Source organism: Jaculus jaculus, chromosome 12 (assembly GCF_020740685.1).
Source record: "Jaculus jaculus isolate mJacJac1 chromosome 12, mJacJac1.mat.Y.cur, whole genome shotgun sequence".
Lineage (NCBI taxonomy): Eukaryota > Metazoa > Chordata > Mammalia > Rodentia > Dipodidae > Jaculus > Jaculus jaculus.
In genome coordinates this window covers 94,101,529-94,114,254 of record NC_059113.1, presented here as the reverse complement: position 1 = coordinate 94,114,254, position 12,726 = coordinate 94,101,529, and positions in this window count along the sequence as shown.

Genomic DNA, 12,726 nt, shown 5'->3' with positions numbered 1-12,726 from the left:
ATAACAACAACAAAAAAAACAGTAAGCTGACTGGGATTGAGGCATGGGAGTGGGCAAGATGCTTCAGGAAGCTGTGATGAAGATGATGAGAGTATTGATTCATGTATGATGACTACATTGCACATAAGTTTTTCATTCACCCCCATCAGTATCTAGTTTCTAAACTAAATCTGCTCGTCATGTTAAAATTTATTGTTATCATACCAAAATTTCATTAAGATCATAATTCAGTTACTATGAATATAGACTTTATTTTATTTTTATTTATTCATTTTTTATTTTATTTCTTTATTTATTTTTATTTATTCATTTTTACCTCACAGCTGACCATACCTACACAAGACCAGATAATAGGAAAAAAAATGATGCTATCAAAATAGAAGAGAGATTAGTTGAAAAGAAGAATGGGCTGGGCGTGGTGGCACATGCTTTTTTTAATCCCAGCACTCGGGAGGCAGAGGTAGGAGGATTGTCATGAGTTCGAGGCCACCGTGAGAATAGAGTGAATTGCAGGTTAGCCTGGGCTAGAGTGAGACCCTACCTCAACACCCCCTCAAAAAAAATTCAGTGGAGGGTGGCATTGGGAGTGTACAATGGGAGTGGAGGAAGAAGATTATAACCATGGTAAATTGTCTATATTTATGGAAGTTGTCAGTAAAAAAGTTAAAAAATTATTTTACCATGTGAGCTGATTGTTTTTGTTCAATTTTATTTATTTATTTGAGAGCACCAGACAGAGAAAGAAATAGGCAGATAGAGAGGGGGGGCACGCCAGGGCCTCCAGCCACTGCAAGCGAACCCCAGACACATGCACCCCCTTGTGCATCTGGCTCATGTGGGTCCTGGGGAATCGAGCCTTGAACCGGGGTCCTTAGGCTTCACAGGCAAGTGCTTAACTGCTAAGCCATCTCTCCAGTCCGATTTTTTTTTTTTTTAATACAAAGTCTCACTCTAGCCTAGGCTAACCTAGAAGTCACTCTGTAGCTAAACTGACCCTGAATTCACTTCAATCCTTTGATCTCAGCTTTCTTGTTGCTAGGTACAGGCATGAGCCACCATGCCCAGCTCAGGCGTTGTAATGTCTAACTTGATAGGATGCCTCCCTCCCATTCACCAGTTACTGAAACCATAAGTTCCAGTGTCATCTTTGGATGTCTCCTTTCCCCACATCTACTCCACTACTGAGAGCTCATTAAATGCTAACATCGTTTCTCCTTAAATATATTTTTTTTCTGCTTCTCTATCATCCCTTCTCACTTAGATTACCATAGCTGACTTCCTGACCCTTTCTTCATTCTGCACATTGCTAAGAGAGAGTTTCTTTTCTTTTCTTTCTTTCTCTCTCTCTCTCTCTCTTTTTTTTTTTTTTTTTTCCGAGGTAGGGTCTCACTCTCTAGTCCAGGCTAACCTGGAATTCACTATGTAGTCTCAGGATGGCCTTGAACTCATGGTGATTCTCTTACCTCTGCCTCCCCAGTGCTGGGATTAAAGGCGTGCGCCACCATGCCCCGCTAAGAAAGAGAGAGTTTCTAAAACACAAATCTCATCCTGGACTTGTCTGACTTGACCTTCCTAATCTGGATTGGGTTTCATCCATTTTATTAGCATTTTCCACCACATCCAACTCCATGCGGGCCTCCACATATGCCCTGGGCTCTCCCACATTGTTCTCAGGATATACTGTCAACTCTTTTTTTTTTTTTTTTAAATTCCTATTTGTTTATTTGAGAGTGACAGAGAGAGAGAGAAAGAGGCCATTAGAGAGATAGAGAGAGAAATGGGCGCACCAGGGCTTCCAGCCTCTGCAAACGAACTCCAGACGCGTGCGCCCCCTTGTGCATCTGGCTAACGTGGGTCCTGGGGAATCGAGCCTCGAACGGGGGTCCTTAGGCTTCACCGGCAAGCGCTTAACCACTAAGCCATCTCTCCAGCCCCATACTGTCAACTCTTACCTGCCTGTCCCAGCTATGTATATCCCAGATCTCAAAGTCAGCATCAGTGTTGGCAGGAGCTAGAACCTGAACCCCCACAACGGTTCCTATTGTCCTTGTCTGTACGCTGACCTGACACCCCATTCTCAAACTTCTCTTAGCACACACTACCACTTTTTTGATTCTCTGTCTTTGTAGCTACATTTTAAGTAGGGAAAGTGTCCTGTTTGCTTAATTTCCAGTGCCTGCAATTAGCTTGGCACAAGATAGGCACTGGATAAATAATTATTTTGGAGCAAAGAAGGGAAGGTGGAAAGTCTGGGCTTAACATCTCATTTTTTCTTACGAGCAAGTGAATAGGGAATACCTATTCAGGCTGATGTCAGTCTTTATGGAGTGCACCGCACAGTAAAGTGAGTCATTTGGGGATCTGGGGACAGCCGAGTTTTGATGGCAGTGGTACCAGGACCTTGCCGTACACAGGCTGAATGAATCATAGCTCGCTCCTGGTTATGGATGCCACCAAAACGGTCTGAGAACTCCTAGCAACTCTTCAAAAGTTCAGACAAATTTCAACATTGGCTGTTGCAAGTGTGTCCTGGCACATGCGGTTCCAACTCCGCACCTGGCAGAGAGATCGTATCATAAAATTGAACATGATTGTGTTGGACAAGTCAACTGTGCTTCTGGTCATAAAAGCACAAAAGCTACATTTATATTCTCATTCGCTGAGGTATGTCGCGGTGACTAATGGAGATCTATCTGAGGCGGGTGTGAGTCTAGTACCTAAAATTGGCTGCTGAATACATGTCCACTGACCTTTCCAGTGTCTGGCAAGCTTTAGTTTGAAAACAGGGTTGATCTTTAAATGATGACTAGAAAAATCTTAGCCAAGCAGAAGTCTCCCGCCACTCCCGTGCAAGAGAATAATAGTCTGTCCTTAAGAGACTACTCAGAGACTCTCCTCTGAGTAGATGGCTCCCATGGCCGAATGGGTTTCAGTTTTCATGCTGTCACTTAGAAGTGACTGCATCAGGGAAGAGGAGAGCTCCATTGTGGACGAGACTTAAACAAATCTGGTGCTGGGGGGTGGGGGAATGCTCTGTTTTTCTTCCATAATATTAAATTCAGAGATAGAAAATCCAGCCCTGGTAGGGCAGCTTTGAATGCCACCGGGGACTGTTTTGAATTGAATTGCGTTGTTGGAATTCTAATTCCTGGTCTCTGTGTCTATGATGTTTTAAAAATTGGCTTAGCGGTTAAGATACTTGCCTATGAAGCCTAAGGACCCGTGCTCCACTCTCCAGATCCCATGTTAGCCAGATGCGCAAAGGTGAGGCACATGCAAGGTCGCACACGCCCACTAGGTGGTGCTAGTGTCTGGAGTTCTATTGCAGTGGCTGAGGCCCTGGCACGCCAATTCTTTCTCTCTCTCTGTAAAATAATAATAATAATAATTATTATTTATTTATTTTCAACCAGAGAGAGATAGAAGAGGGGCAAGCAGAGAGAATGTATGCACTAGGGCTTCCAGCCACTGCAAACTGACTCCAGATGCATGTGCTGCTTTGTGAATCTGGATCCACATGGGTAGTGGGGAATCTTACTGGGGTCATTTGGCTCTGTAGGCAAATGCCTTAACTGCTGACCCATCTCTCCAGCCAAACTGTTCAAGTTTTTTAAATTAGTTTCTATTAATTATACATGATAATGGTTTTATTATGAGATTATATGCATATGTATAGTGTGCTTTGATCTTTTTCACCCCCACTATCGCCTCTTTGACTCCCGCTTTCTCCTTCCACTTCCCAGTGAGTTTAGTTAGGGTTACTTACAAATGTCTCTCCCTCCACCAGCAACAATTAACTGCTCATAAATCCTCATAATTGTGACTTTAACTTTTTTCAAATTTTTATTTATTTATTTGAGAGAGGGGAGAGAGACAGAAAGCGAGCGAGAGAGAATGAGAATGGGCACACCAGGGCCTCCAGCTGCTGCAAACAAACTCCAGACACACGCGCCACCTTGTGCATCTTGCTTATGAGGGTCCTGGGGGCTGGAGAGATGGCTTAGTGGTTAAGGTGCTTGCCTGCAAAGCCAAAGGACTTCTTTTTTGTTTTGGAAATAGGGTATTGGTAGATGTAGCCAAGTTACAGTGAGGTTGATTCAATATGGCAAATGTTCCTTTAAGATGAAAATTAGAGCCCAGAAGAGGCCATCCAAACACAGAGGTAGAGGCTGAAAGTGGATGGAGCAACGCACCAAAGAAGAAAAGTTTCCCCCCCTGAAGCCTCAAGACAGCGACCTAGATTGCTTGCCTTAGTAAAAACATCGGTGATTTTCCTGTGAATCAGTCTATTCAATTTTGTTTATTTCATGGCTAGAGTCCTAGACCAGGAAATTTAAGAAGTAAAATTTCAGCTGATTTTAAATCCCCCACAAAGAGGGAGGAAAGCAATTTACTTGCATCTTTTCAAAACACTATTTGTTAAAATCTACAGGTTTGCAAAGTATCACGGAAGACATTTGGGATGGATGCAAGTTCTTGAGAAATGAATTTCTTAGTCATGGAAGTTCCAATGATTTAGGATTCATGAATAAGACATGCAATACAAAGTTAATGAAGCTAAGCTGAATGAAAGTTTTACATAAAATAAACCAATTATATATGATTTGATATACTCTTTTCACTAATAAGATAAAAAGTTTCTCTCTTTCTCCCCATATATATTTAAATATATTTTATTTATTTATTTGAGAGAAAGAGGGAAAGAGAGAGAGAGAGAGAGAGAGAGAGAGAGAGAGAGAGAGAGAATGGCATGCCAGGGCCTCCAGCCACTGAAAACAAATTCCACATGCATGTGCCCCCTTGTGCATCTGGCTTACATGGGTCCTGAAGAATTAAACCAGGATCCTTTGGCTTTTCAGGCAAATGCCTTAACCACTAAGCCATCTCTCCAGCCCTATATATTCTTATATATAATATTTTATTTTATTTTAGAGAGAGCAAAAAAGAGAGACAGTGACAGAGACACACAGAGAGAATTGATGCACCAGTGCCTCAGCTATTGCAATCAAGCCCCAGATGCTTGTGCCACCTAGTGGGCATGTATGACTTTGTGCTTGCCTCACTTTTGTGCGTTTGGCTTACATGGGGTCTGGAGACTAGAACATGGATATATATGTGTGCGCGCATGTGTGTGTGTGTATCTGGAAAGATGATGTAGCAGTTAAAGCACTTGCCTGCAAAGCCTAAAGACTGGGGTTTGATTCCCCAGTACCCCAGTAAAACTAGATGCACAGTGGCCCATGCATTTTAGTTTGTTTGTAGAGGCTAGAGGCCCTGGTGTGCTCACTCACTCTCTCTCTCTGTGTCTCTGCTTGCAACTAAATACATAAAAATATATTTAAGAAAACAAAAGAACCCAAAATATATGTGTATTTAAAGTGAAATGTAACATAACTGATGAATCTATAACATCATCAGCTAGGTTAGGAAATAGGTCACTATCCCCAGTCAGATAGATGTTGGTAGCAGTACATCATTTCTTATAATACAGGCATTAGTTTTTTTGAGGTAAGGTCTCACTGTAGCCCAAGCTGACCTGGAATTCACTATGTAGTCTCAGGCTGCTCTCAAACTCATGGAAATCCTCTTACCTCTGCCTCCCAAGTGCTGGGATTAAAGTTGTGCACCACCGTGCATTGTTTTTGAGTGAATATGATGAAACTTGGAGGGAAAGTTTTGTTCCATTATGATATCAACTCTACTGCCCAAGGTGTGGCTCTCTAAATCATGCTAGCCTTGGATCCGTGGTCCAGCATGCATTTAGCATGCACGAAATCACAGGTTTAGCCCTCAGTACAGATAAATACATGTATCAATGTTACAACAATGCATTAAAATTGATAACATTAGTTTCTTAAGAAAGAGGTGCCTGGAACATCATGGGGGGGAGTGAGTCTTCCTGCTTTTTTTTTTTTTTCTTTCGAGGTAGGGTCTCACTCTAGCCCAGGCTGACCTGGAATTTACTATGTAGTCTCAAGGTGGCCTTGAACTCATGGTGATCCTCCTACCTCTGCCTCCCAAGTGCTTGGATTAAAGGTGTGGCACACCACACCCAGCATTTTTTAAAATATTTTTTTTATTTACTTAAGAGAGAGAGAGACAGACAGAGAATGGGCACATCAGGACCTCCAGCTACTGCAAACAAACTCCAGATGCATGTGCCACCTTGTGTCCATCTGGCTTACATGGGTACTGGGGAATTGAACCTGGGTCCTAAAGCTTCTCAGGCAAATGCCTTAACTACTAAGACATCTCTCCAGATCCCTGTTTTCCTTTTTATTTTATATTTATTTATTTATTTATTTATTTTTTTAAGAAAGAGCAGTAACTTTATTAGGAAAGTAAATGACCACTATATCTTAGTTGCAGCATCTCAAAATTCCTGTTTTGTTTGCTGGGATGATTTGACTCCTTAATTTGGTTGATTATCAAGTAGTATGGTACCATCTACATGCATATTGTTCTTGCCTCAGATCTTTCAGCTGCAACAAAGGCAGTAGGTTAATTTTCCTCATCATGTGATCCATGTTCTTTTGGAAAGACACTGGATCTTTGAGTCAACATTACTGTTAACCTGGGAAAAAGAGTAAAAAACCCTGAGTGAAAAGGCTCCAGATAAGGCATAGTCATTCATTCTAGTCTTCAGTTTCTCAGGTGTTCAGGTATTTTCATTGGATTTTATATTTATTTATTTATTTGACAGAGAAAGAGGGAGAGAGAGAGAGAAAGAGAGAGAATGGGCATGCCAGAGCCTCCAGCCACTGCAAATGAACTCCAGACGCATGCACCCCCTTGTGCATCTGGCTAATGCGTGTCCTGGGGAATCAAACCAGGGTCTTTTGGCTTTGCAGACAAGTGCCTTAACCACTAAGCCATTCCCTCCAGCCCCTTGTTTTCCTTAAAAAAATTTTTTTAACTTTTTTTTTTTTTTGAGAGAGAGAGACAGGGGCAAGGGAGAGTTGGGTGCACTAGGGCCTTTCAGTTGCTGTGAATGAACTCCAGACACATGTGCCCCATTGTGTGCATGTGTGTCATTGCACACTTGTATCACTTTAGTGTCTGGCTACATGGGACCTGGAAACTTGACATGCATTCTTAGACTTCGCAGGCAAGCACCTTAACCACTAAGTCATCTTTCCAGCCCTCCTTTTTTAAAAAATTTATCTATTTATTTATTCGAGAAAGAGACAGATAGAGAGGAAATGGGTGCACCAGGGCCTCTGGCCACTGCACATGAGTTCCAGACACATGTGCCACCTTGGGCATCTGGCTTTATGTGGGCACTTGAGAATGATCCTGGGTCCTCAGGTCTTAAAGGCAAGCCCCTTAACCACTGAGCCAGTTCCCCTGCTCTTCTTCCTTTCTGTGTCTTCCAAATGCCAATTTACTTAAATGTACTGTTAATGAATACAATGGGAACTGCACGCATGCTCTGACAGATGGGCGGGGCGGCAGTGTGCACAGAATGAGTCTCAGGACGCGCTACCCATCTCTGCCCCTTAATCTCTTGATGCCCATTTTTGGCTGGCTTTCTCGTGACTCATCATTCTGAGGCAATGCATGACTCAGCAACATACAATCCAAGCTGGCATAACTTCCTTCCTTTCTCTCCTCTTTCTTATAATTTTTTAAGAGAAAAATTTGGAGTTTTAAATTTTTACTTACAAGCAGAGAGAGAGAGAGAGAGAGAGAGAGAGAGAGAGGGAGAGAGAGAAGATAGAGACAGAATGGGCATGCCAGGTTCTCTAGCCACTGCAAACGAACTCCAGATGCAAGCACTCCTTTGGACCTGTGGCTTATGTGGATACTGGGGAATTGAACCTGGGTCCTTTGGCTTTGCAGGCAAGCACTTTAACCGCTAAGCAATCCTCCAGCCCTGGATTTTTCATTCTATAAAATTTCCCACATTCTGAACTGACATCATGAAAATTTTACAAGGGGCTAGAGAGATGGCTCAGAGGTTAAGGGTGCTTGCTTGCAAAGCCTGCCAACCTGGGTTTGATTTCAAAGCCAGATGCACAAAATAGTGCATGTGTCTGTAGTACATTTTCTTTTTTTTTTTTTTGTAGTACATTTCAACCACAAAAGACCCTGGTGCACCCATACACATGCACTCTCTCTCCTCTCTTTCTCTTTGCTTGTAAATAAATTAAAAAAAAACTTCATAAGGAATTATTCATAAAATTTCAAATTTAAAGATCAACTTCTTTCACCTCTAGATTTAACTACTCAATGTTTTCCATCTTACCTAAACAAAATTAATTGGTACCGATGAAAAGTGAGGGGAATTTGCCATCTGATGTAGACCAATAATTTTGGTTTCACTCCTGTCCTTCTTTTCTTTTATCCCCTTCTATCTGTTCATCTTAACTCATATTGGCTTTATGTTCAAACTTGATGCAGAATCCAAGCGCTTCAACCTATTTCCACTTCTATCTCCCTGGCTCCGGCCATCTATCAGCATTCCTCACCTGGCCTCTCGTCGCACCTGCCTGATATTACTGTCCCAGTCTCCTTTATAGCCACTCTAAGTCTTAGTCAATTCAAGTCACATCATATTGCCCTACTACTTAGAACCTTCTAGTGCCTGCCGCACTAGCTGCTTCCTGTCTGGCCATCTTTCCTCACCCGCAATCTGCATTAAATTACTTGTCTAAATGTCACCTTCTAAGAAAAGTCTCCTTGACCACCCTGCTTAAAATTTGTCTCCACCACAGGCTCTGTATTGCCAGAGTTTGGTTTTCTTATAGCATTTAAAAATATTTTATTTATTTATGTATTTATTTATTTACTTGCAAAGAGAGGGAGGAGAGAGAGAGTATGCCGAAGTCTGTTGCCACTGTAAGTGAACTCCAGATGCATGTACCATTTTGTGCATCTGGCTTTATGTGGGTACTAGGGAAATGAATCCAGTCCATCAGGCTTTGCAAAGCTCGTGCCTTTGACCACGGAGTATTCTCTCCAGCCCTTCTTATAGCATTTAAATTTTTATTTTATTTTAAGAGAGAGAGAGAGAGAGAGAGAGAGGGAGAGAGAGGGAGAATGGGCACAACAGGGCCTCCAGCTACTGCAAAAGAATTTCAGATGTATGTGCCACCACCTTGTGCACCTGATTTATGTGGGTCCTGGGGAATAGAACCAGGGCTCTTTGGCTTTGCAGGCAAGTGCCTTAACCACTAAGCCACCTCTCCAGCCCTGTACTTTCTTTTCCATGAAGCTTACCTTCTAAACTCTCTCTGTCTAGCAGTACACAGTACTTGGGAGCTGGTTAGCTTTCATAGTTATTCTTATTGCAATCTTTCTGCCAGCTAGCTAATTTTTTTTGAGGTATTTTAATGTTACTTAAGGTGCTGTGCAAACTGCTGGGGGAGAAAAGCCATCAGCAGTCCACCCAGCTGTGGACTATGTATTCTCCAGAACCAATCTGTCAGACAAAGCACCCCACTCATGCAACAGTGGCATGAAAGTTATGGGAGTAACCAACCACTTTCTGATTGGATTTGAGGCAAGGTCTACAGAAGGAAAGTCATGCCTGGAACTGTAAACCTGGCCAAAAGTCAGAAACCTGGGCTGGAGAGATGGCTTAGTGGTTAAGCGCTTGCCTGTGAAGCCTAAGGACCCAGTTAGAGGCTCCATTCCCCAGGACCCGTGTAAGCCAGATGCACAAGGTGGCACATGCATCTGGAGTTCATTTGCAGTGGCTGGAGGCCCTGATGTGTCCATTCTCTCTCTCTTTCTCTCTCTCTGTCTCTCTCTCTCTCTGTCACTCTCAAATAACTAAGTAAAATTAAACAAAACATTTTTTTTTTTTAAAGTCAGAAACCTGCTACTGTGGTTATTTTAAATGGATAGCATGTCAAACTGACTTCTAAGTATCTATATTTGTTCTTATAGGTGAATATTGCTTGTGGCCTTGATGGGCAGAGGTTCATGTAGAGATGCATGGCTGTCAGAATTCCCAAGAAGGGGCTGAGAGATGGTTTAGCGATTAAGGCTTTTGCTTGCGAAGCCTAAGAACACAGGTTTGATTCTACAGAACCCATGTAAGCCAGATGCTCACAGCAGCGCATGCGTCTGGAGTTTGTTTTCAGTAGCTAGAGCCCCTGATGCACCCATTCTCTCTCTCTCATAAATAAATAAATAACAATAAATTATTTTTAAAATTGTGAAGAAGTGACGATTATGTGCTTAGCTCTAAACAGGACATCTAAACCACCCCCTTCCAAGACTCAGGGAACCTCACAGAAGAGGGGCAGAAAAAAAGTTGTGAGAGCAGGCGTGTGGGGAAGAGGGCTGTGGAAGGCTGTCTTCTGGATACAACCTTACCGTTAACTCATGAACTTGCAGCAGAGAGGATTTCCTGTACGAGATCAAGCCTGTCAATATTTCACCATGGATGGGGGAAGGGTCCATAAGACCCCACATCTCCCCGGGTTGTTAGCAGCAGCTAATAGTTAATAGGAGGGCTGGAGAGATGGCTTAGTGGTTAAGCGCTTGCCTGTGAAGCCTAAGGACCCCGGTTCGAGGCTCAGTTCCCCAGGTCCCACGTTAGCCAGATGCACAAGGGGGCGCACGCGTCTGGAGTTCGTTTGCAGAGGCTGGAAGCTCTGGCGCGCCCATTCTCTCTCTTTCCCTCTTTCTGTCTTTCTCTCTGTGTCTGTTGCTCTCAAATAAATTAAAAAAAAATTAAAAAAAAATAGTTAATAGGAGAGAGGCATCCCGCTCTTCAGCGGTGTGGCCTCTGGGAGGTCGCTCGTTCTCCAGTTCATGATCTCCTGCCATGATCATGCATAACAACCCCAGTTTAACTCAGTGAGTCAAAAAAAAAAAAAAGGCATGAAAGTAAGATGGTGATTATAGTATACGTCTTCAGTTTGCTGGGATGAACTTCTAAACCAGGCACAAGTTACAGGAGGAAGGGATTTACTGAAGCTTACAGATAGAGGGGAGGTTCCACAATGGTGGAAGAAGCTGGCCCCCTTTCATGGGTCCAGGCAGGGAGCAAAGCCACCAGCATGCCCAACGCAAGCACGCACACTCAGGAACTCCAGGATGGCAGAACTCAGGCACTCTGCCTATCTTCAGACTGGAATTCCAGGTCCACTCCCACACCTTAGGGCTGGACCCTAGAATCTGCCCACAGTGACACCTCTTCCAGCCAGGCAGCTGGAGATCTAAATTGCAAGCTTTAATAATAAAACTCTGGAGTCTGTTGGGGGATGCCCATTCCAACCACCACAGGAGTTAGTGAGAATAAGATCAAATATACTATATACATGTATGAAAGTGTTAAAGAAACCAAGCTAAACAACAACAAGAAAGGTTTGGCACATGTAATTGAATTTACTTTTAGATTCACTATCTCCAGAGTTTTTCAGAACATATGGTAAGTGTTTAAGATGCCAACAAACTAGGGTGTTTATTTTTATTTGGTGTAAATGAATTACAAACATGCATTTGAACATGTGAAATTTTTTCTAGATGAAGTTGATTGTGGTAAGGACATTTCACACAAATATAAATATTTTTAAGTTTGATAGAAGCTGAGTGGTATAATAATAAGTTATTTATTCTCTTGAAAAGGTCAAATGAGGGGTTGGAGAGATGGATCAGCAGTTAAGGTGCTTGCCTGCAATGCATAATGACCCGAGTTTGAATTCTCAGTATCCACATAAAGCCAGATGCACAAAGTGGTGCATGCATCTGAAATTCATTTGCAGTGGCTAGAGACCCGGGCACACCCATTCCCTCTTTGCCAATAAATAAATAAATAAAAATTTAAAAAATGGTCAAATGAAGGACTTATGCATACCCACCAGATTCTTACACACCCGACTCTTAATTTGTCTCAAGCAAAGTCGATAGCCCTTCTTTTTTTTTTAATTTCAAAACTATTTTTGAGTAGATAATACATGTGCATGGTACAAAATTCGGGAGTACAAAAGGCATACAGTGAAAAGCCAACCCCTTCCCTCTTCCATACCCAGCCAAGGCTCCCAGGTTGCTGTGTAAATTCCCAGAGACACTCCAGGCATGTGCAAGTGGACGTGTTATAGACATATGTGTGAGCATAGGTACACACACATATACATACACATTTGGTTTTCTCTATTCCAAACACTAGTATATCATGAACATTTTTCTTACCCCACCAAGCCATGCGACTTGAAGATCATGTGATCATTCCGTGGCACTATGCATATAACAGCTCTGTTCCTTTAAAATCTTCAAAACCCTCCCTTGTGGGGACTGGCCATAACCTTTTCACCATTCTCTTCTGATCGTAGTTACCTTTCTTCCTTTATTCTCCCCCAAGTACTACAAATAATGCTTTAATCATCTTTGTACATAGTAAAGTTCTTAGACATGGTGCTGCTGATACAAAAGGCTGTAACACTTGCTTTTGTGGTATATAGTATCCAACTGTCTTACAAAGATGTTGTAACAGTTCATACTGCTGCCAATGCTGGATGAAGTGTTGGTTCTCAGAGCCTTATGACGTCATCCTACACATTGATCTCATGTGGCTAAGACACATTTCTGCCCTCCAGTCACCTGAGGTTCATGAAACACTTGAAGCCCAAACATACTTTTGATCTTGTGTGATATAACTGCTCCCTTGCTACCATTCTGGTCATCTCCAAAAGGTTTTTCTGCTGACAGGTTTGAAAACTAACAATTGTTCATCCCAACCTTCATTTTCTTTTTTTTTTTTTTTAATTTTTT